Source organism: Pongo pygmaeus, chromosome 5, assembly GCF_028885625.2.
Source record: "Pongo pygmaeus isolate AG05252 chromosome 5, NHGRI_mPonPyg2-v2.0_pri, whole genome shotgun sequence".
NCBI classification, from domain to species: domain Eukaryota; kingdom Metazoa; phylum Chordata; class Mammalia; order Primates; family Hominidae; genus Pongo; species Pongo pygmaeus.
Window position 1 is genome coordinate 158,328,426 of NC_072378.2, and position 22,646 is coordinate 158,351,071.

The 22,646-nt window shown below is 46.0% G+C and overlaps 1 long non-coding RNA gene across 1 annotated transcript in view; it reads left to right on the top strand.

Moving 5' to 3' along the window:
- Window positions 1–20,620, top strand: part of LOC134739763 (uncharacterized) — a 76,239-nt gene extending 55,619 nt beyond the window's left edge. The window contains exons 2-3 of the long non-coding RNA XR_010126808.1: window positions 3,328–3,479; window positions 17,117–20,620. This is a non-coding gene — a long non-coding RNA (uncharacterized LOC134739763). The remainder of the gene's footprint in view (window positions 1–3,327; window positions 3,480–17,116) is intronic.
- The last annotated feature ends 2,026 nt before the right edge of the window (window positions 20,621–22,646 follow it).

Sequence of the window (22,646 nt, forward strand, 5' to 3'; positions counted from 1 at the left end):
AGGTTGCATAGTCTCATCTTCCAAGCTACGCAGATTACACATCTCAATGTAAAACACGAGCTTTTTCTTCATTACCTAGAAAGTGAGGGAAGTCATGCCCAGAGGGTGCTGATGTAGGCCTGGAGATGAGTGTATTGGTGGCCACCGTCCCAGGCGGGCTCCACCTCTGCCCTCTGTGATGTGGAGTAGGGGCTGGGGCTCCTTGGGTACAAGGCAGGGAGAAGGGGAGGGCGGCGGGGTTGAGGAAGCTGCTCCAGGCTTCCAGGCCAGACCATCCCAGAATGAAAGGAGTTTTCCCCATGGATCTCCAGGCCTTCTCCATGGAATTTAGACAGCTGAAGGCAGACACAGTTCCCTGCGGGGAAGTACCTGCTCCCTCTTCTAACAAGTGCAAAGCAAGCAGGACAAGGCTCCGAAGGGAACAGCTGGAGCAGGCCCAACCCCAGGTGGCCCTGGGGTTCCCTGGTTGACCCGGAAGCAAATCAGGCAGGGAGCCAGGAATGTGGTGACTCACATTAGCTATGTGGATAGAGACCGGGGAGCATCCCTCCCAGGTGGAACCCCTCCTCCTCCGTGAGTCACCCGGCTCCATACACCTGCCTGATTCCCGCAGCCCAACCCACCTGTACCAACTAGCAGCTTACGTTTCTCATGTGCTTGCCTGTCTGTCCTATTGACAATTCCTCAAAACACCAAGGGGAGGTAGTGTGAAATGTTATCCTGGAAAACTTTGTGAGTTAGAAAACGTGGCCAAGTGCTCCCGGTTGATGACTGGCAAATCTAGAATCAGCTTCATGACGTTTCCAGTGTGTTACACAAACCATCCAGCCTTGCTGCTTCTCCAAATACTGTATCTATGAAGTATGCCGGATTCTCTGCAGAGAGGATTTCTACGGCAGTGGAAGAGAGCAAAGCAGGTGTCAAGGTTCGTTAATCTCATCTTGGTCCCTTTCTGAAAACTGACACACTATATCCAGGTTGCTTTTTAAAGCTCTGTGTACGTATCATACAAATGTATACTTGCTTTGTGTATGCATGTTTAGGACTATTTCTGATCCAGATGCTGTACTAAATTAAGCTAGTTTTAATGATGTTATTCTGGAGCTAAAATAGTCTTCCGCGGTATTTCCCGTGGCTGTGCTCTGTCTAGTATATTTCCAAGTCATTACCCGGCTCATGGTCATTGGTGTTCACATTGAAGTGGCCACAGATAGAGAATAACACAAGCTTCACATTGAATTCAGTCCATTAAGGCCTTTTCCTTGGTAAAACTGAGGGGGAAATATAAATTGAAGCAGCAGTAACCAGCAAATAGACCTTCTCCCAATCTACCCGAAGCTGGCTCTCTGCCCTCAACCATGTTCAAAAGCCTTTGCTATAAATGTACAGAGGAAGTAAACTTTAACCACACTGGGGCTTTAAAAAATGACTCTGGTTTCTGTATGTGACTTTCGTAAATTAGTTTAATTACGTCACACTTCCACCTCAGGTGTATGATAACAAGGTCCGAATTGCCCAGTAGAAGGCAGAAAGAAAAATAATCCGGATGTTTTTGTCATATGGAACCTTCCTACACAGTCTGTTTTTCCCCTGGAGCTGACGATGAATCACTTCTCAACACTGGCGGGGCCATGACGTGGCCGGCATGGAGCTTGCCTGGAGGAGCGAGGTTGAGGCAAGCTCTGTGCAGGAATGTGGCTGCAGTGATGTGGCCTGACACTTCCTTAGGGAATCCAAATGTGACTAAGGCTCTTTCTCAGTACTGTATGGAATGAATAACCACATGTCAGAAGATGTACAGCTCCTGCCTTGCGACACTGAGCTGGAAAATTTGCTGGTAGCACGTAATATCTCTTGCAAAGTATAATTACAGATACCTGTGCTCTGAGGGTTTGCACGGAAATAATTCAATCTAAAATAGTAACAAAGGCTGAGTATAAACCTGTGATGTATTATTTTGGTGCAAAAGTAACCGCGGTTTTTACCATTACTTTTAATGGCAAAGATTGCAATTACTTTTGTGCCAACCTAATAGATTATCTAAAAAGGAACAGGAAGAAAGCCAAGAGTTAACAAGCCTATTAGGGTTAGAAAGAGACTCCTCTTGATTTGACAATGGGCGTTACCTTCAGGGACACCGAGCCCTTCCACTCGGATCTGATCTCCTCCACAAAGAATTAGATGGGAGATATTTATGGGCAAGTATTTGGGCATGGATATTCCGCTCCCACCACATTGCAGAGGTGCATGGAGGCACACAGGTACAACTGTGGGGGCTTCGGGTGTTCATTTTGAAATGTATTTGTTTTTTGTTTGTTTTTTGAGACGGAGTCTCGCTCTGTCACCCAGGCTGGAGTGCAGTGGCGTAATCTCGGCTCACTGCAAGCTCCACCTCCCGGGTTCACGCCATTCTTCTGCCTCAGCCTCCCGAGTAGCTGGGACTACAGGCGCCAGCCACCATGCCCGGCTAATTTTTTGTATTTTTAGTAGAGATGGGGTTTCACCGTGTTAGCCAGGATGGTCTTGATCTCCTGACCTCGTGATCCACCCGCCTCGGCCTCCCAAAGTGCTGGGATTACAGGCATGAGCCACCACGCCCCGCCTGAAATGTATTTGTTTTGTTTTATCATTTGAGTGTAGTTTAGTAATTTTCCAGAGAGAGACGACCTGGCATAGATTCAGCAGTGTCACCCTCAAGAGCCAAAATGTTCACATCTGCTAATGTTCCATCCTGACCCTCCTGCTGTAATATTTATTCACAGGGGAGCTTTGGAAACAAGTAGGGTATGAGTCAGGAAAGCCTATCCGTGCAGACTCCTTTGCGCCAAAAATCTTCTTAAGGTCTTGGGTCCATGAGCATTGTTGTCTGGGAGCATGTTTCCCCACTAAATTATCCTTTAAAAAAAATCTTTTAAAAACAGCTCATTGTCATCAAGACAATATTTACAGCACACACATGTTTTCCAGAAGATTTTAAAAAATAGTTGGTGAACTATCTTGTCACTAACTTAGTCCCTGCTTAACTTTTTCTGGGTGTGAGTATGATGCTTCATTTTAACTTGTTTTGAATTCAGACACCTGGACACAACAATGGACACCTACTGAGTCCTCCGTCCATTCACAATGATTCCCAGCTCTCTGGTAACTCTGGTCCCCCATTCCAAAGGGATGAACTTGTCACAGGTCACCTGCCTCCTGTCTATAATAGTGTGGACCAGGATGGCGACCTTGCTTAGCCACTCACTGGCGCTTCACCTGGAATATAAAATGGAACAAAGAAATCTTTCCTATTGCTGGACTCACGATGTGTAACTTGGTGCTCCCCAGACCACATTCCGTGCTCTCCACCTTGCACTGAGGCGCATGGAAGTTGGCCTACAGCAACGAGAGACAGAGCCCTGAAAGCTTCTCAGACTTCAGTCCTGCCCTTCCACAAGCTCTGCGGAAGCCCGGTCCTGCTTATACTGGACACTTATCAGGTATTACATTTTCCTTGTTTGCTTAACTCTGGATGATTGTACCCCATAGAACCAAAAGATTCCTAACTAGTATCTTGGAATCCCATCCTTCTATGGGGCTCGGGATGCCAGCTGATTGGACAAGCCTTGTGGCTTTTCCCAGGCACTGACTCTGAGTTCTGTATGAGGGGCTTCTGGACATTTGGGTGTGAAATCTGGCCCATTGATTCTAAGGATGTGTAATCACTGAAACTTGTACCCCCAAGAAATCTTTGTTTCCTCAACTGTAAAATGAGAGAAACTCATTTGAAAATGTGAATATGATAAAGTGCAAAACGCTTGGACATTAGGGTTAGCCTTGGGATAAAGCCACGTTCAGGGTCTCAGTTTCCTCGTTCGGTTGTTTTGAAAATTAGAAATATGTATAGGTAAATGCACCCAGTATGTGACAAGTACTAAATGAAAGGTACTTTTATTGTTACTATTACTAATTACTCCTTCAACTGTTGCTAGTGCTGCTTCTCCTCCTCGTCCTAATGAATGTGAAAGTTCTTTGTCATCTATAAATATCAGTTCCCCAATAAAGACATACTCAGAAGACCTGCCTTCAATATGAAGCTGCCTCTGACTGTCTCATCTTTCGTACTCAGCTGGAGGTATTTCGCTTGCTGGCACTTTAACTCCCCTGCTCTGAGCGGTTGAGCTAGCACAAGGGCCATACAGCAGTAGAAATAGACTTTCTTTTCTCTGTCTTTGAATAAGAAGAGATAAAGCAAAGCCATGATGGGAATGCTGTCAATGCTGGTGACAGTGAGGCCTGGATGCCTGTCCTCAGGCCACTTCACTGCTCCGAGTTTTCTCATCTGTAGAACTAGGATGATGGTGGCACCTACCTCATGGGGTCATTAGAAAGTCTGGGGGTGGTATGTGGAAAGTGGGGCCCGACACGAATTATTTTCATGGCGACCCTCCAGCAGCAATGAAGTCTGTCCCCGCGTTAGCGCGAACCTTCCATGTGTTTTTCCTCAATCAGCAATTTTCCTACTAGGTCATCATTTGGGAAAAGAGATAAATCAAACCTCCTTCCCTGAACATGTATTACTTTATTTGGGTTTTTTAGGAACTGAAATTTGCATTCAATGCAAGTTAAACGGAACAATTTTGACTGTTCAAATGTACCACAATCTCAGTTCATACGAGGATCCTGTTTTCTCTTTAATCACAAATCATTTTAAAACAAAAGTTAAAGGAGTTTCATTCTACAAAATTGTTTAAAAAGTGACATGTTGAAGATGAAAGTATGGCTTGGGTTCCCAATGTCAGGCCACAATTGATTCCCAGAACTGCCCTGGTAAATGGTAATACTGTGAGGCCCTCGGGGTGCAATGGGGAGGTGCAGGGCATGTGACCTCAGAGTGGGGGCTCCTGGCGGGGACGGCTGGGCCATGTCTGCTGCCTCACAGGCCATCAGGGAGTAGCGGGATCTACTCTTCCTGGTTTGTGCAGGACCATCCCAGTTTTAAAACAAGAGTCTCAGGCCCAGGTACTTCTCAGTCCCAGGTGAACTGGGACAGTTGGCCACCCCAGTCTGACCTGTCTCATATTCCTCTGACCCTTCAGTCTCACTATCCACACTAACCCCCGCCTAACCTACTCCATAGACTTATTAAATTTTGTTTTTCCTTCCTTTACCTACATGGCAGAAGACAAATATAACAGAAGGAAAAAAAGTGACTGGGGAGAGATAATTAAGTGGGGTTGGAAATGATTGTTTCTTACAGCCATGGCCTTGGAGTTGAAGGCCAGGCCCTCACTCTCCTCCCAGCTCAGGACCTCAGCAGCAGTCAACACCACCCTGGGGCTCCGCAGCACCCTGGGTTTAGCGTGATGGCTATTTTGTCTTCTTACTTTTACATAAATGTTTCTAAAAGCAGATGAACTAGCACCATTGACAGCATACTTCACTTCCTCTTCATACTCCTTCTTCTGTGGGGTGTAGAGCAGGTCAGGAAACAAGTTTCCCCTTTCCAGCCAGAGGAAATACATTTGCAATTAAAATGAACCCTAACAGCAAATTGCTCTTGCCTGGTACTTTTTTTAACGTAAAATTTCCTGGGGACGGGTTGTTTCTCATGACTGTCAAAGTACCATACGCATATTGTCGCAAACCAGAAAAACAGAGAAGAAAATTTTGAAATGCACATATCATCTCAGAAGTCACTTTTTAAAATCACAATTGGCCAGGTGCGGTGGCTCAAGCCTGTAATCCCAGCACTTTGGGAGGCTGAAGCGGGCGGATCACCTGAGGTCAAGAGTTTGAGACCAGCCTGACCAACATGGGGAAACCACGTCTCTACCAAAAATACAAAAACTAGCCTGGTGTGGTGGCAGAAGCCTGTAATCCCAGCTGCTTGGGAGACTGGAGCAGGAGAATCACTTAAACCCGGGAGGTGGAGGTTGCAGTGAGCTGAGATTGTGCCAGTGCACTCCAGCCTGGGCGACAGAGCAAGACTCCGTTTCTAAATAAATAAATAAATAAATAAATAAATACACACTTAATAGCAACACAAGCAGTGGACACTTTGGTGAGCAGTACTTGTTCAGATGAGCCACGCTGTCTTTCAGCAGAGCCCCAGCTCCAAGGATGCTCCTCGGGCCTCCCATGCAGCAATAGCAGCAGCAACAGCAGGTACTGCATTTCCCTCATTGCTAAGTGACAGCAGTTCTCTCTGTGTATGACACTGAATTCACCGGAGAGCCTGGCATTGATCCGACCAACAATCAACAAATTTTTGCAGAGTTCTACTCTGATGCAGGCGCAGGCACCCCTATCTTCGTGGACAGGAAGTACACTGAGCTGTACCAGCAGGAAGAGCACGCTGGGGCATGGGCAGCCAGGGGACTTCTCCTGGTCTGTGGAGGAAGGGAAAGCTCCTGGAGGACAGGGGACGTTGTGCTGAAGCCAAGACCTGAAGGCTGAGTAAGCGTCAGCCAGGGGAAGACAGAGAGGAAGGGCGATTCAGGCAGAGGGGGTCGCCTGTAAGGAGGCTCAGGGGCAGGAGCATCCCTCCCGAGGGCAGCGTGGGAGAAAGCCACGGCAGACACACCAAGGCCAGAGAAGGCCTGGCTGGAGCTGAGGATGCCAGGGAAGGAAGGAAGGGACAGAAAGGGCCAGGTCTGGAGGCCCGTGTGGAGGATTTTTGGTGGAGGCCTGTGTGGAGAGGCAGTGGAAGGGGAAGCATTGGGTGTGTTGCGGGGAGGGATCTAGGCCACAGACCCAGCAGCGCTTGGAGATCGGTGACAAATGCAGGTGAAAATGAGGGCCCAGATAACAGGTTGAAGAAGGAGAGCACCAGGGGTCTGAAAGCAGAACAGCAGCCCCCAGGGCGTGGCTGGCTTCACGGGCAGGTGAGCTGAGCCAGTGCATGGTTGGGCTCAGTGCTTGAGTAAATGTTGTCACCATCTTGAAATGCTTAGTAATATTTGAACAAGAGGCCGTGCAGTCTCATTTTGCACCAGGTCTGCAAATTATATAGCTGATCCTGCCCAGGGCTGAACGTTTTCCACAGATCTATGCAGAATTTTGCACAGCTAATGGTACATGGACTCCATCCAAGGCCTCCAGATTGTTTGTGGATCCCATCAGGCAGGACAGGAGTGTCAGGGAGGCTCACAGCGCCCAGCTCAGGGCCGATGGTGTCTGTGAGTATGTCAGGGATGGTGTGTGGATAAAGTCCATCAGAGCAGTGCACGCATGGAAGACTCCATGGAGACAGGAGACTGAGGGCATTTCAATAACATGAGCTTTGGGTTGGCTGCCTGAGTAAAACAGGAATTTTCCTCACCCAAGTTTCATTTACTTTAATAAGTCAAACTAAAGAAATTCCATAAGTTCAAGCCAACACCAAATGGGTAAGCTATTTGCCAGAAAATACTTTTTAAAAATGATTTATTGGCCGGGTGCGGTGGCTCATGCCTGTAATCCCAGCACTTTGGGAGGCCAAGGCGGGCAGATCACGAGGTCAGGAGATTGAGACCACCCTGGCTAACACGGTGAAACCCCATCTCTACTAAAAAAAAAAAAAAAAAAAAAAAAAATACAAAAAATTTGCCAGGCATGGTGGCGGGTGCCTATAGTCCCAGCTACTTGGGAGGCTGAGGCAGGAGAATGGCATGAACCCGGGAGGCAGAGCTTGCAGTGAGCCGAGATCACGCCACTGCACTCCAGCCTGGGTGACAGAGCGAGACTCCTTCTCACACACACACACAAAAAAAAGATTTATTATTTCATTTGGCTAAGAATTTCATAGAATGCCTGAGTCTCATGCTAAACAAAATTTGCACTGAAAATAAAATTATTGTTGTAAAGGTTTAAAAGAAAATTTGTGAATATACCTATGCTTATATTTATTTCAAGGAGAAAAAAAGAAGACTTTACCAAAACTTAAGATGTAACACAATAAGCTCATTATTCAGGCAACTGTCTATAAATTCACCAGGATTGCTATGCAAAATATGATAGGCCTGTAGGCTCTGAACCAAATAGTTATTAGTTCACTATGAAATGAGAAAATAAATGACTAAGAATAACTGAGGTATGGATCATCATCGTGAATTTCTTTAGGTGTTTTATATTCATTTACAGCAGACAGTGTCTATAAAATACTAAAAATTGTAAGAACAGGAAACTTGGCAAGCTCTTCCAGATATTTACAAGGCTAAATCTTCTGAAGCCTAGTAATACAGTTAATAGGAAGAGCTTTGAAGCCATAGAGTTTTAGGTTCAAACATCAGCTCCCTCTTCAGCAAGTTGCTTAACCCATGGGAACCTCAGTTTCCCCATACACAAATGGATGTAATATCTACTTCACATTTATAATATATACGTCATAATTATTCAATAACTTGTATTTTTAAAAATAGTATAGCTGCTAACAGGCAGTTAAATGTTCAGAGATGGTAGGAACTGGTTTTGATTCTCAGAAGAGAAGAGGAATTGAGGTGGAAAGGATGGGGGAGAATGAGTCAATGAGACAGTGTCGCCCAAGATGCACGCAGGAGGAGCTGCCAGGGACATATCCAGAGTGGGATGGCTGGTAGGCAATTTTTTTTTTTTTTTTTTTTTTTTTTTTTAGACGGAGTCTCACTCTGTCACCCAGGCTGGAGTACAGTGGCATCATCTCGGCTCACTGCAAACTCCGCCTCCCAGGCTCAAGCCATTCTCCTGCCTCACCCACTGGAGTAGCTGGGATTACAGGCGCCCACCACCACGCCCAGCTAATTTTTGTATTTTTAGTAGAGAGGGGTTTCACCATGTTGGCCAGGCTGGTCTCAAACTCCTGACCTCAAGTGATCCGCCTGCTGTGGCCTCCCAAAGTTCTGGGATTACCAGCATGAGGCACTGCGCCCGGCCCGGCAGGCAAATTTTAAGAACAAGGATGCTGGCTGAAGGATGGGTTGGGGGGACTCAAAAGGGCAAAGAGGAAGAGTGGGGGTGCTGTCATGGTCATCTAGCTTGATTAGGGCTGGAACTAAGACAGTGAAGTGGAGGACAGAGAAAACAGGACAGCTATTCTAAAAATAAGATAAACAGCCTAGATGTGGAGTGTGAAGGAGAGGACAGGGAAGGGCCAAGGATTTCTGGGGTGAAGGAGGCCAGTGGGACTCCCAGCAGGTAGGACTGTGTCCCCCAAAAGATATGTTCAAGTCCTAATGCCCAGTACCTGTGACCTTATTTGAAAATAGGGCCGGCCTTTGCAGATATCATCGAATTAAGATGAAGTCTTGCTGGAATAGGCCCTAAGTGGGCCCTAGGTCCAGTGATTGGCATCCTTAGAAGAAAAGAAAATGGGGGCCCAAACACAGGGGTAAAGGCCACGTGAAAAGGGAGGCAGAGACTGGGGTGATGCATCCGCAGGCTAAGGACCAGCACAGCCTGCTGGCAGCGCCTGAAACAGACGAGGTGAGGACGGATGCTTCCCCAGAGCCTTCGGGGAGAGCATGGCCTTAACACCGCCTTGGTTTTGGACTTCCAGCCTTCAGAACTGGGGGAGAATACATTTCTGTTGTTTTAAAGCCACCTACTTTGTGGTAGTTTGTTATGGCAGCCCAGGAAACTAGTCCAGGGACCTTCACTGAGATAGGAAAATACAGAAGTGTGAGGGTAAGAAAGTGTGAGGTTAAGAAAGAAAACTACGTTAAGGCACATTGAACCCAAGTAAGGAGACCTCAGTATGGGAAATCTTTAGGTGGAAACACGTGGAGGCCACTAGAGCCTGGAGCTTAGGAGATAATCTGGGCTGAAAATGGAGATCATGGAGGAATAAGGGGTGAGCTGCAGCTGGACACAGATAAGGCCACCCAGGGACAATGGTGGGGAGAGACGAGAAGGCGGACGACGGGAGCTTTTTCCAAAGGTTCTTGGTGTTACAAACTTGACATCCACATCTGAGGGAAAGTGATGATGTCGTCACTAAGGCAATTCCAGCTGAGATACTGGTGAGCATATTTATCCTCTAAACACATTCAGCCTCCGTTGTTTCACATTTCTCTCCTAAGAGAAAACACCTACAATCCTTTCTCATGTCATGCTTCCCTTAATAGTATTTTTTTTTAATTAAGTAAAAGTCAAGAGGAGAATAACACAAATTGATCAGGAAAGAATATTCATTCACCTCAAATACTGACTGGGTCCCTCCTCGACTGCAGCCAGGGTGCTAGGCCCCAGCTACACTGTGGACACAGTGGACGGGTCCCAGCCCACTGCACAGAGGCAGCCGAGGTGCAGAGGTCGCATGTCCAGAGGCACGTGGAAGAATTCTGCAGTGGGGGTGGAGGTAGGTAGCAGGTGAGCCAGGCAACCTCGGCAGGAGCCAGAACAAGTAGGGCCTTGTGCACGAGTAAGAGGTTCAGCGTAAGTTTTCCTGAGGGTGATGAGAAGCCGTGGAATGGTTTAAAGGGCAGCAGCAATATAAGGAGATATTTGCATGTCAGAAGACTTAACATGTGAAAAGCAAAACTGAAAGGGGCAAAATGCATTGCAAGGATGTCAGTTAGGGAGCTTTGGCTGCCGTCCAGGGAAAAGATGATCAATCCCCGAGATCAGGGACGAGGCAACTGGGATGGGACAGTCTGGGCAGCGTTTAGATTTCCAGTACATGCACTTGATGGCGGAATAAGGTGCTGAGTTAGATTGGAGGAGGGAGGACATTAAAAGGTGAAGGATGTCAGAGTCTGGGGAGCCAAGGTGTTGTTTTTGAGCAGGAGCAGAGAGCAGGCTCCAGGGGAGGCGATGAGGTCACCTGTGCACGTGTTAAAGGTGAGGTGCTCATGGCACGATTAATTGGAGAAGCTGCTAAGTGAAAAATTTGATATTCCTGGACACCCTCTCTGGAGTTTGGAGAACTGGCAGTCTGCACAGACCCTGAGATCCCCTGAAGAAAGCATCTGGACTGAACAGACGAGAGCCAACTTGAGATGAAGGTGCACAAGGGTAGAGAAGCCTGCCCAGGGGACCGCGAAGGGATAGTGTCAGAAAGAAAGAGGCAGACGCAGCCCAGAGGGAGAGGACCCAAGGGAAAGGCCAGCCAAGTTGCACTGGGCTTGGCAGCAAGGAAGGGATTGGGAAAGAGCCTTTCCAGGGGAGTGGAGGAGGTGGAGGAGTGGAGGAGGTGGGGGAGTGGAGGAGGTGGGGGAGTGGAGGAGGTGGGGGAGTGGAGGAGGTGGGGGAGTGGAGGAGGTGGGGGAGGTGGAGGAGGTGGGGGAGTGGAGGAGCTGGGGGAGTGGAGGAGCTGGGGGAGTGGAGGAGGTGGAGGAGGTGGGGGGGTGGAGGAGGTGGGGGGGTGGAGGAGGTGGGGGAGTGGAGGAGGTAGCGGGGGTGGAGGAGGTGGGGGGGTGGAGGAGGTGGGGGGTTGGAGGAGGTGGGGGGTTGGAGGAGGTGGGGGGGGTGGAGGAGGTGGGGGAGGTGGGGGAGTGGAGGAGGTGGGGGAGTGAAGGAGGTGGGGGAAGTGGGGGAGTGGAGGAGGTGGGGGAGTGGAGGAGGTGGGGGTGTGGAGGAGGTGGAGGAGTGGAGGAGGTGGGGGAGTGGAGGAGGGATGTGGGAGGGAAGGTGAGAGTTGGGCTAGAAGTGAGAGGCTACTGCTGGAGGGGATGCCCAGGAGAGAAAGCATCTTTGTAAGTGGAACAGGTGTGAGCATGAGTGGGTTCCACGCTGGTGGGAGGAAGCCGTAGAGAGAAGGAGGTTGAAGATGAGGGGGGCTTCCAAGGCGAAGTGGAGGTTGAGGGGCAGAGCACAGATGGGGCGATCTGCCTCAGATAGGAGGAGGAAGGCCCTGCCGTCATCGACCCACGTGTCTGCCTTACAAATGGCCCCGTCTGCAACAGAGAGGTCTCTGCACACCTGCCGCGGTCTCCTTCCTCTGGCATACTTGGGGAAAGCTGGGAGGAGTGCCGGATCACATTTCCTCTTGCGTTGGTCCATGCTGCAACCCCTCACCTCTGAAGCCTTCACATCTGCTGTGCTCTCTGCTGTCTTCGCTCCTCATCTCCCTTGAGACCCAGGACAGACCTCATCTTCTGAAATGTGCTCCTCCCTCCCCGATGGCCTGGGGAGAGGGAGGGAGGGATCATACCTCTTCCCACGGTCTGTCCAAAGCAGGTGTGAGGCCTGTCTTTTAATTCCCCCTAGTCCCGTGAATCCAAGGCCACTGGTCACAGTGCAGTGATGAGGCGCAGCACCTCTGTCTCGCGCTATCCCAGTCTCAGGGAAGTCCTCAGTGGCTCTTTCCTATGGCTGTGGAAAAACAATGGGGAAGACAGTTCAGTTTCCCAGGGCCAGCTGTGTTGCTGATCAACACAAACGCCATGCAAAGACTTTAGCAGGGGCCGGGTGCAGTGGCTCACGCCTGTAATCCCAGTACTTTGGGAGGCCGAGATGGGTGGATCACTTGAGGTCAAGAGTTTGAGACCAGCCTGGCCAACATATAATGAAACCCAATCTCCACTAAAAATACAAAATTAGCTGGGCGTGGTGGCACACGCCTATAGTCCCAGCCACTTGGGAAGCTGAAGCAGGAGAATTGCTTGAACCCGGGAGGTGGAGGTTACAATGAGCCGAGATCAACCACTACACTCCAGCCTGGGTGACAGAGTGAGACTCTGTCTCTCAAAAAAAAAACAAAACAAAACAAAAAAAAACAAAACACTTTAGCAGCAGGCTGGCTCTTGCCGGGAGCCTTGAAAGTTTTTAAAAATCAGGACCCAATCCAGTTTTCTATCAGAGAAAGAAACCAGATCTTTCTTCTCCAGGCCAGTCGTATGCCCGGAGGCTTGGCCTATTTTCCCTTGGTACCTCTACTGCGATGGCCAGCACCCCTCATGTCCTACCATTGGCTGACTTTACAGTGCCCCGGCAGTCACCTCCATTTTTTCCCCAGTTGCCTTTTACACTTGAAAAGTCAAGACGTTTTCTGAAAGTAAGGAGCACTCTCTCTAAGAGAAATTCCGCACTCCTTCTTAGAACAATTGCTTCAAACAGTAGCCACCTTGTTTTCACAAATTTGCCATCAGCATAATTATAAAAGGGCAAGGTGGGGAGAGATGGGGAAGACTTGTCCTCCCATGCTTTCTATTTTCTCTACTGAGTAGGAGACAAGATCACTTGCTGAAAAGGAGGAGAAAGGTGGAGAGTCATGTTTGAGGAGTGTGGAGACAGTTCTAAGTAGCTGCTACCGGGAATGGAAGAGAGGATGGAATGAGGGAGGTTGGGGACTATGGTTTGGCAGTGACATTGTCTGCCCCAGATGAACTCAGCACCCAGGTGTACAGACAGAGAAGGTAAATTTAGCCAGAGTTAAGATTCTTCTAAGTGGATGAACAGAAGGAAAATGGAAACTGGAATTCAAGTTTTGGCAAGAGGGAAGTTGAAAAACCAGCCCATGGAATGTAGCTGGATTTGTGAATTGGGACACTTGATTTTGAATAATAGAAGCCAACCCATACTAGTGCAAATTAAAAGGGAATTTAACTGCTAATAATTGGGAAGCACAGGGGTAACAGGAGCTAAGGGCTCAGATGACATCATTGGGCCTCTCAATTCTCATTCCACCATCCAGCCTGGTGTTCCTCCATGGGCAGAATGAGAGGAGGCCGAGGTCACAAGAACTCCCACTTGTATCACCCCAGGACAACAGCCACAGAGAAATGACACATTCTCTCTCCCATTATGGAAAAAAAATCCTGGAGGAAGATTCTGATCGGCCTGGCCTGGCTCACGTGATTACTCCAGGCTAGGAAGGTGGACACTCAGGTGTGCAGCCCACAGGTCCTTAAGTTTTCACTGGGGAAGAAACTCTCCCATCACATCTTGAAGAAAGAGAATGTTGCTACTAGAAGCAGGCACCAGAAAGAAACAACATCCACCACCTCAAGAGAAGCAAATGAGGACAGAAGGAGGCTGAGAGACAGAAAGAAAGTAGAAAGCAAAGAGCCTGGTGATGGTTCCTGGTGGGGTGGGGTGGCCCCAGGTCCCACGGGCCTCTTAGGATGTGGCTTGGCTCCCGTGGGTTTGGTTGCTGTGGGAGGTCTCTGGTCTCTGGTGGATGAAGGATGGTGGAGTTGCTGCAAAAGCAAAGACATTGGGATCCAGTGAAGCCAGATTAGAATCTCAGGTATGATATTTACAGGCTATGTGCCTGAGACAAATCCTTCACTTCTCTGAGGCAACCATTCTTTATCTACAGAAGGGAAATTAAAACAATTACATTATGGGATGATCAAGGGCATTAACCGAAATCAGATATTAAAATTCCTATAAAGTGTCTCAGTGCAAGCACCCAACAAATATTAGTGTCCCTCCCCATTGAAAATTCAAGTTGCCAAGCCCGTGAATTTCCTTCAAGTTCTGTTACATAATGACCTTTAAAGGAGGCAAAAGCAGCCGGCCACAGTGGCTCACACCTGTAATCCCAGCACTTTGGGAGGCCAAGGCGGGTGGATCACGAGGTCAGGAGATCAAGACCACGGTGAAACCCCATCTCTACTAAAAAATACAAAAAAATTAGCCGGACGTGGTGGTGGGCGCCTGTAGTCCCAGCTACTCCGGAGGCTGAGGCAGGAGAATGGCAATGATGTGAACCCGGGAGGCGGAGCTTTCAGTGAGCTGAGATAGCGCCACTGCACTCCAGCCTGGGAGATAGAGCGAGACTCGGTCTAAAAAAAAAAAAAAGAGGCAAAAGCAGTCAGTAAATTCTCAACAAGTATTGAAGTGAATGATGAATGAATGAACGCATGTAAAATGAGGCCTCTTTTAAACAGACATCCCATCATTAACAGAAGACATATTGCTCTTTTAACTGTGTTTTCTGTTGTTTTGGTGATGCCTGTCTTTAACACTGGAATAACTATACAGTGGCGCCCTTGTCTGATGAAATCATCAATTTCTGAAGGGTCAAGTTGCAGTACTTATCATCATGCTTTCTCCCCCCATTTTAGGAATTGCTTTACTGCTAAAATGGGGAATGGCAAACTATCCAGCGAATTTCTCCTGCCGGTGCTGTTGCCAGCAGGTTGAGCCTAAAGGACTTTAGAGGCACTGCTGCTGCACCTGCAGTGGGATTAGCTGTCAGGGCAGCCTCTGGGATGGTAGGAACTGCAAAGTGGTGCTCCGTGTGCAGCTGCTCTCAGCAGTCAGGTTTATTCACAGGCTTCCCCAACATTCAGAGCTATGCTGAGCACTGACCACAGGTAAAGAGGCCAGTCCTCACCATTGTCAATGAGCCTATTATCCAATTGGGAGTTAGGTCAGATATTTTTCTGTATTAGTTTCCTATTACTGCCATAACAAATAACAGCAAACCAGAGGCTTAAAACAATAGAAATTTATTGTTTCCCAGTTCTAGAGCCTAGGAACTCAAAACCGCAAAACCAAGGTGTCAGCATGACCATGTTCTCTCAGGGGGTGCTATGGGAGGGTCCCTTCTTGCCTCATCCCAGCTTCGGGTGGTTGCCAGCAATCCTTAGTCTTCCTGGTCTTCAAGCTGCGTTACTTCAATCTCTGCCTCCATCATCACTGTGAATCTATTTGTGCCCAAATTGCCTCCTTTCAGTATAAGGACACCAGTTCCTGGGTTAGGACCTACCCCAATTCAGTATGACTTCATCTTAATTTGATTACATCTGCAAATACCCTATTTCCAAATATCTTTTGGGAAGACAAAATTCAACCCACAGCACTTCCTAATGAATATTTCTTACATTCATGAAAAAACTAAGAGAGCAAGAACTAGATGCCACAGAAGTGAAATTCATGTTAAATCCAGGGAAGAGAGAACTACCTTGAGTGAGGTGAAGGAGCGGTAAATCTTGACGAATGGTTAGGAGTTAGATAGAAATGAGGATAAGGACGTGTTATCATCATAAGAACCATTTCTTGATCATCTACTCTGCATTAGACACTGTGCTGGATGCTTTGAATACATAATCCCTAATCCCCCATTGTCTGCAATCTATTAGAAAATGGATTCTGAAGATGTAACATGACTTTTTCAAAGTCACACAGTTGGATGGTGGTAAGGAGAGAATTTTTACCCAGGTCCAACTGATGTAAAAGCAATCTGGCTTAAAAACCAGTCCACTGCACTGCACAGGCTCCTAGGTGGAAACAGGGAGTGAAAATGTGATGTGAGTGCTATGAGTATGTTGAGTATGAATATGAGTATGTTGTAGAGGATCGACATCACCTGTCTGGCCTGAATGACAGCCTCCTGCCGGGAGGGCAGCCGATGAGCTGAACAGGTAGGTCAGAACCACGTGGTGAAGGCTTCCCTGTCACAATCCCTGTCTAGGAGTTACTAGAATAAGAGAGCCCTGGAAGTGAATTAGCAGGAGAGTCCTGTTTCCAGCTGCCAGTCATGGGACAGGGGGTGGAAAATATATGTGAGAAAAAAAATGTGTATGTGTATTACTCAGATTGCACATTGGAGACAATTGCTGTAATTCCTCAAGCTTTCAACAAGGACAATGGAAAGAGCAAGCAGATGTGTTCAGGTCCCATTTCTGGTACTGCATGGCCTTAGGCAAATCCCTTAGTCTTTCTGTGACTCAGTTTCCTCTTCTCCCGAAGGAAGATAATGATGCCTTCCTGAGCCTTCTCATGGTATCATTGGGCGAGCCACCAGGATGATGTGTTCGGAAGTATTACTACGGACCTAAGAGCCTTGGCAAGACGCTGTTGGTGGCCGTCTTGAAGCGTGGACCTTCCCTGCAATTGCTTTAGAATTAATGAAAAAGACAAAAAGTTAATGTAAATGTCATTTTAAAAGACAAATAATGTAATTAGATTTGGGTGTTCTGGTTTTTTCCTGGGTGGTGGGGAAGGGTCTACGCAGACAACTGTATGTGTTCGAGTCGCAGGGCGTGGGTTGGAGTCTCACCTCCACCACTTGGTAGAAGTGTTAAGGTCTCTGTCAGTCTCTTGTGCTCTGAGTTTAATCTTACCTACTGGCAAAATGGGTACAGTCAGTACGCAGAGACTTCCCGTGAAGATTAAATTCGATCCAATATGTAAAGTACCTGATGTAACAGATATTTGATTAATATCCACTGTTGTTATTATTACAGAATGGAATGAGTTTGCTTGTCTTATCATCTTCTCTTTCCAGGCACTGACAAGAAAAGTCTCCATTGCTCGGAGGAGAAACAAAGGGTGAGTAAGCTATTCTCTCCTTTGGGGAAAAAAAAAGTCTGTCTTCAATAGTTTCCTTTGTGCAAATATTTGTTCTAGTCTATTTCGTTTACTAACAATGGGGCTGTTCGGAATGTGTAGTTTTCATGAGTTTCAGACAATCTTCTTTATTCCCCTTCTCTGAGTTTTATTTGGGCTATGACATTCCAAGGGCCGGCTCTGAGGCCAGCCAGCCTGCAGACCTCTGGTGACAGGACCCCAAGGTCCCGCCTGGCTCTCCTGCCTGGCTCTCTCCTCCACCCTCTCCTGGTTCGCTGGGCTGCCTGGTGAGTAAGCCTCCTGTTCCGTCCCTGCTTACTTCATTGCAAAATGAGGGTGGTAAAAACATTTACTAACCTCAACAGGATGTTGTGGCAATTAGTGGATAAATAATTATAGAGCACACTCACATGTAATGCTCCTGATAAAGCTACATTTATTTTTAGGAGCTCACAAAAGGAAGATTTTCCTTCTGAGCGTCCAGGGGTGATTCTTGGCGTGGCCTGTGATTTGGCCTCTGGTTGGGTGTGCCTCCATCCTCCTAGGGACAGAATTCTGAACATCCCAACTACAGGCCCATTTCCCTAGAATGTAGCCTTCCAGGACCAGAATGCTCTCCTTTTCAGCAGCACTGAATGGATATCATAGAGTCGTCAGTTAAATTTTCCAGGACTCTCTGTTAAATTTGAATTTAAGATAAACAATAAATAATATTTTAGTAGAAGGATGTCTTGCTTCTCTTACTACTATTGCATGAATCATAATTATTCAAACAATTATTCATCATTTATCTGAAATTCAAATTTAACTGGACCTTCTTTTCTCTTTCTTTATTTCTTTCTTTCTTTCTCTCTCTCTCTTTCCTTCCTTCTTTCTTCTTTCTTCCAATTTTTTGCAAAATCTGGCAAACCTAGGGGTCCACAATGTTGTGTAGCAACCTCTCAGGACGATGATATTTAGAAGAAGCATAATGTGTACCTTCAAGAAAGCACAAACTTGTTCTTGGTGTTAATGTATGACATGCAATTCTGCACCCAAATTATGTAATGCTCCTCATTAAGGCAGAAGTCTTCAAATGGGACTGCTCACCTAGTCCTGCCTTCTACAGTTGTGACCCTAATAGTCAGGTAGTGCCCATCCCGTGTGCCTATATGTAACAATATAGAGAATGTGTCTTTAACTCTAGGACTTTGTGAAGATGAGAAAATGTTTGAGAAGGATTGAACCTCACACTCAGTAGCAGAATATTTGGTTGAACTTATACCATTCATGTTTTTCAAGGTCAAAAAAAAAAATAGTCAACAGCAGCAATTTCACATGTTCAACCTATCCCTGCAAGCTCCCATTCAAGAAACCATTGCAGACACAGAGCAGGCTCTGCCGTCTGGCTCCTGCACCTCCTCCGTCACCCAGCTGGATCTGCTTCTGGGTGACGTGACCACCTGCTCTGTTAGGACATTTGCTCTGTTGGGGCATGTACTCTGGTAGAGTGCTTGCTTCCAGCATTATGCCCTTAAGATGAGGTCTCTGTCTATGCTTATGTATTTTCCCAAGGTAGTGAGTGTTTACAAATTGACTTCAATGGAAGGAAGGCCTTGGTTCTTACAAAATTCTCTGGAAAAGGATGATTGTGGAGATTAAGTTCTGGTAATAACTAAGTAGCTTAGTAAGACTAAAGCCTGAAATAATAATGGCAATTTTTTGAAAAATATTTTAAAAACCTAGAGAGTGAGCAGAAGCAGGTAGAAACTGGAGTGGAGTTTACTCTTGGAAGATGAGATTTGGGAGTTTACAGCTTCTTTTATTTTTTTATTTTTCTTGAGAGAACTTCCCTTACCACCGTCCCCTTTATAGGCAGAAAACATCAGCCTTACTGGCTTGAGGTAGATGTGATATATACAACAACAGTATCACAAAGTGTGTATGTGTGTGTGTGTGTGTGTGCATATGTGCAGTGTAGGGCATCAGAATATGCCACCCCAAAATATGCCACTTTGGCATAAAGATATTTTGAGCTAAAGGCGAATGAGAATCAACAGATGCAGAAAGAAGCCTCCTTGGAGCTTCCATTATCTGACTACAAACAGAATATTCTGAAAAATAGGACTGCAATAAATCCCCCCTCCCAGGGGAGTTTTGTGGCCATGAGGACAGAGTCAGCACCAAGATGGGTCCACATGTAGACTGTACTAAAAAACCCTAGCTACTGTTAGTTTCCCCCATATATCTACCTTCTCACAGTTTGCCACCCAGAAAAGCGGAAACTTCTTTTCCTTGTCTTGTCATTTCTCTAAAATTGTATTGTTCTTTGTTAAGGTGAGAAATATGGCCAAGTTCTAACCACTCCTTTGAGTTACTCATGACTGAGTTCTCCTGTGTGTATGCACACTGACCTGTTGATAAACTGTTTTTCTCTTGTTAATTTCTCTTGTTAATGTCTCTGTCAATTTAATTTCCAGAGCCCCAGATAGGGAACCTAGGAGGGGAGGGAGAGGATAGGATATCCTCCCAACAGAAGCATATGGAACTCTACTGCTATAAGGTTCTTATAAAGCATATCAAGCTGTACAATATTACCCTAAGTGGATTGTGATAAAGTTGTGTATTGTAATCACTACAGTAACTACTAAAAAATGCAAAGAGGCAAAAATACTAAATGTTGTTATTTTTATAAATGTTAAGAAGATTTTATGTAAAAGAAGGTAGGGGCTGGGCACAGTGGCTTACGCCTGTAATCCTAGCACTTTGGGAGGCCAAGGCGGGTGGATCAGGAGGTCAGGAGTTCAAGACCAGCCTGGCCAAGATGGTGAAACCCCGTCTCTACTAAAAAGACAAAAATTAACCGGGCGTGGTGGCATGTGCCTGTAATCCCAGCTATTCAGGAGGCTGAGGCAGAGAACTGCCTAAACCCCGGAGGCGGATGTTGCAGTGAGCCGAGATTGTGCCACTGCACTCCAGCCTGGCGACAGAGAAAGACTCTATCTCAAACAAACAACAACAAAAAAAAGAAGGTAGGGAAGGGAAAATAGGGGAAATAAAAATAGATGAGAAAATAAGAAATAAATATGAAGCCAGTAGACTTAAACCATATCAGACAAGCAAGATCTAATTATATGCTGTCTTCAAGAAAAGTGTTTTAAATATAGACACACAAAAAGGATAAAGCAAAAAGATGAAAAATGTTATTATGGAAATGATAAGCATAAGAAAACTGGGGTGGCTATATTACTTTTGGAGAAAATAGCAAGATAAGGAGTATTACTAAAGAGAAAGAGAAAGATTTTATAATTCCAGAAGGTCCAATACATCAGGAAGAAATAATAATATACAGTATTCAAACCACCTGCAGCAAAAAATGACAGAGATAAAGGAAGAAGAAGAAGATCCCCAATCATGACGGAGATTTTAACACCTGCCTCTCAGGAACTGATAGAACAACTAGAACAAAAAGCATTATTATCAAGAAAATGGAAGCTATGAATGACACTGTCAACCATCTTGACTTAATAGATATTTCTAAAACACCACATCTGACAAATGTAGAATAATCATTCTTAGCAAGTGCACATAAAACATTAACCACGGTAGAGCATGTCATACACATCTCAGTAAATTTTGACAGACTAAAATTTTAAAGTATGTTCTCTGTCCACAAGTGAATTAAATTAGAAACCAATAAGATATCTAAAAAAAGCATTGAGTATTTAAAAATTAAACATTTTTCTAAATACCACCTTTTTTTTTTTTTTTTTTGAGACAGAGTCTTGCTCTGTCGCCCAGGCTGGAGTGCAGTGGTTCACTCTTGGCTCACTGCAACCTCTGCCTCCTGGGTTCAAGCAATTCTCCTGCCTCAGCCTCCCGAGTAGATGGGATTACAGGTGCCTGCCACCACACCGGCTAATTTTTATATTTTTAGTAGAGCAGGGGTTTCACCATCCTGGCCAGGCTGGTGTTGAACTCCTGACCTCATGATCCACCCGACTCGGCCTCCCAGAGTGCTGGGATTACAGGCGTGAGCCATGTGCCCAGCCAATAACTCCTTTTTAAAGAAGAAATCACAAGATAAATTAGAAAATACTTCAAACCAAACAATAATAAGAATATAATATATCAAAATGTATAGACCATAAATGAATACAGGAAAAAATTACAACTTTAAATGTTTACATTAGAAAGAAAGAAAGGCTTAAAGTCAACTATCCAAGTATCCATCTTTAAAAAAAAATGAGCAATATAAACCCAAAGCAAGCAGAAGAAATGTCAGAATTCAATGAAATAGAAAATAAACGGAAACAGAGAAATATTTAAAGACAAATTTGATTCTTTGAAAAGGTTAATCAAATTAATAAACCCTAACAAGACTGATCAAGTAAAAATAAAGGGAAAAAATAATTTTTCAATATCATAAATGAGAGTACGGGATATCACTTCAGACCTTATAGTTATCAAAAGGATTTTTTTTTTTTTTTTTTAGATGGAGTCTCACTCTGTCACCCAGGCTGGCGTGCAGTGATGCAGTCTTGGCTCACTGCAACTCTGCCTCCCAGGTTCAAGCGATTCTCCTGCCTCAGCCTTCCGAGTAGCTGAGATTACAGGTGTATACCACCACACCCAGCTAATTTTTGTATTTTTAGTAGAGATGGGGTTTCACCATGTTGGCCAGGCTGGTCTCAAACTCCTGACCTCAGGTGATCCTCCTGCCTTGGCTTCCCAAAGTGCTGGGATTACATGCATGAGCCACCATGCCCAGCTGGAAATATTATCAACAGCTTTTTGTCAATAAATTTAACAACTTAAGTGAAATTAATAGATTCCTTGAAAAATACAACTTACAAAAACAAACACACATGAAATTTTAAAAATCTGAATATCTCGGCCAGGCGCGGTGGCTCACCCCTGTAATCCCAGCACTTTGGGAGGCCGAGGCAGGCGGATCACGAGGTCAGGAGATCAAGACCATCCTGGCTAACATGATGAAACCCCATCTCTACTAAAAGATACACAAATTAGCCGGGCGCGGTGGCGGGCGCCTGTAGTCCCAGCTACTCGGGAGGCTGAGGCAGGAGGATGGTGTGAACCCAGGAGGCAGAGCTTGCTGTGAGCAGAGATCGCGCCACTGCACTCCAGCCTGGGCAACAGAGCGAGACTCTGTCTCAAAAAAAAAAAAAAATCTGAATATCTGTATGTCTACCAAAGAAATCAAATTCACACTCAAAAACTTTCCTACGCAGTTTCTCTGGCAAATTAAACACTTAAGAAAGAAATATACCATAGTGAACATTTAAGGAACATATTAAACATTTAAGGAAGAAATGATACCCATCTTACCCAACTCTTAAGAACTAGAAAAGAAAAGCATAGGCCAGACACGGTGGCTCCCGCCTGTAATCCCAACACTTTGGGAGGCTGAGGCGGGCAGATCACAAGGTCAGGAGTTTGAGACCAGCCTGGCCAACATGGTGAAACCC